Source organism: Penaeus vannamei, unplaced genomic scaffold (assembly GCF_042767895.1).
Source record: "Penaeus vannamei isolate JL-2024 unplaced genomic scaffold, ASM4276789v1 unanchor432, whole genome shotgun sequence".
Classification (NCBI taxonomy): Eukaryota; Metazoa; Arthropoda; class Malacostraca; order Decapoda; family Penaeidae; genus Penaeus; species Penaeus vannamei.
The window spans coordinates 60,001-62,500 of record NW_027213436.1 but is presented as its reverse complement, the minus strand read 5'-3'; positions in this window follow the sequence as shown (position 1 = coordinate 62,500).

The window sequence follows — 2,500 nt, the reverse complement described above, 5'->3', positions numbered from 1 at the left end:
AGAGGAGACGGAACCTAGGGGAGAGATGGAGAGAGGGGCGAGAGGAGGGGAGGGAGAGAGTGAGGGGAGAGGGGGAGGGAGAGGAGTGAGGGAGAGGGAGGGAGATGAGAGAGGGCGAGAGGAGGGGAGATGGAGGAGAGTGAGAAGGAGAGGAGGGGAGGGAGAGAAGAGGGCGAGAGAGAGGGGAGGGAAGAGAGCAGGAGGAGACGGAACTGAGGGAGAGGGAGAGAGGGCGAGAGGAGGGGAGAGGGGAGAGAGTAAGGGAGAGGAGAGGGGAGAAGTGAGAGTAGACGGAATTACGGAGAGGAGGAGGAGGGAGAGAGTGAGGGAGGAGACGGAACTAGGATGAGACGAGAGGGCGAGAGGAGGGGGAGGGGAGAGAGGGCGAGAGGATGGGAGAGGGAGAGGGGAGAATGAGAGTAGACGGAATTAGGGAGAGGGAGAGAGAGCGAGAGGGCGAGAGGAGGGGAGGGGGAGAGAGACGAGAGGAGGGAGAGGAGAGGGCGTAGAGGAGGGGTAGAGGAGTGGACATGAGGGCGAGTGAGGAGGGGAGTGAGGGGAGAAAGGGCGAGAGGAGGGGAGGGGAGGCAGAGAGGGCGAAAGGAGGGGAGATGGGAGAGGGCGAGAGAGAGGGGAGAGAGACGGTAGGGCTAGAGGAGGGGAGATGGAGAGAGGGCGAGAGGAGGGAGAGGGAGAGGGAGAGAGGGTGAGAGTGAGGGGAGGGGAGAGAGTGAGGCGGAGAGGGGAGAGGGGAGAGTAGACGGAATTAGGGAGAGGAGGGGAGGGGAGAGTGTGGGAGGAGACGGAACTAGGGAGAGGGAGAGAGGGCGAGAGGAAGGGAGGGAGAGAGAGTGAGAGAGGATGGGAGGGAGAGGGGGAATGAGAGTAGACGGAATTGAGGGAGAGGAGGGGAGGGAGAGAGAGGGAGAGGAGACGGAACTAGGGAGATGAGAGAGGGCGAGAGAGGAGGGGGAGATGAGAGCGAGAGTGAGGGGAGGGGAGGGGAGAGAGGGAGAGTAGACGGAGATTAGGGAGAGGGCGAGAGGAGGGGAGAGGGAGAGAGGAGGAGAGTGGAACTAGTGGGAGATGAGAGAGGCGAGCGAGGAGGAGGGGGTGGGAGGGGAGAGAGTGAGAGAGGAGACGGAACTAGGGAGAGGGAGAGAGTGATCAGAGAGGAGGGAGAGGGGAGAGAGTGAGAGTAGACAGAATTGAGGAGAAGGGGTGTGGAGGGCGGGAGAGAAAGAGGGGAGGGGAGAGAGTGCAAAGGGAGGACAGCAATAAGGAGAGGTGAGAGGGGAGAGAGAGAGAGGCTACAATAAGGAGAGGGTAGAGGGGATTAAAGAGAGGAGGGAGAGATAGATAGATAGATAGATAGATAGATAGATAGATAGATAGATAGAGAGAGAGAGAGAGAGAAACAGACAGTGAGAGAGAGAACGAGAGAGAGACAGACAGACAAACAGACAGAGAGAGCAAGACCAAAAAACCGAATAGGAGACCGAATAAGAGACAGAGACAGAAACTCAAAAGAAAGAACAAGAAAGACAGAAAGAAAGAACAAGAAAGAAAGAGAAAGAATTTACGGTAATCATTCACACACACCTTCACTCTCCCAATCCTCTGTGGACTTGGCCAACCGGTAACGAAAGACCGATGTTTCTTGTTACTAAAAGACAAAAGCAGTCACTCGCTAACACACTCTTTCCTGCGGGATGTGAAGCGAGAGGGAGAGAGAGAGAGAGAGAGAGGGGGGGGGAGAGGGAGAGGAGGAAGGGAGCGAGGGAGAGGGAGAGATAAAAAGGGGGAGAGGGAGACGGAGGAAGGGAGAGGATGGGAGAGAGGAGAGAGGGGGGAGAGGAGATGAGGACTAGGAAGGGATTTGAGAGAGCGAGAGGAGGGAGGAAGGAGGGGGAGGGAGGGAGAGAGTGAGAGGGAGAGAGAGAGAGAGAGAGATGAGAGTAGAGAGAATTAGAGAGAGAGAGAGAGAGAGAGAGAGAGAGAGAGAGACGGAATTAGAGAGAGAGAGAGAGAGAGAGAGATGAGAGAGAGACATGCTGAGAGAGATATGAACGATAGAGAGAGACCGACAGACAAACAGACAGAGAGAGCAAGACCAAGAAACCGAATAAGAGACCGAATAAGAGACAGAGACAGAAAAAGAAAAGAAAGAACAAGAAAGAAAGAGAAAGAAAGAATAAGAAAGAGAAAGAATTTACGGTAATCATTCACACACACCTTCACTCTCCCAATCCTCTGTGGATCACTTCTGAGCCAACTGAACGAAAGACCTGATGTTTCTTGGTTACTAAAAAGACAAAGCAGTCACTCTGCTAACACACTCTTTCCAGTGTGGGATGTGAAGCGAGAGAGAGAGAGAGAGAGAGAGAGAGAGAGAGAGAGAGAGAGAGAGAGAGGGGGGGAGAGAGATGAGAGGGAGAGGGAGGGAGGGAGATGGAGAAAGTGAGGGGGAGAGGGAGGGAGGGAAGGAGGGAGAGAGAGA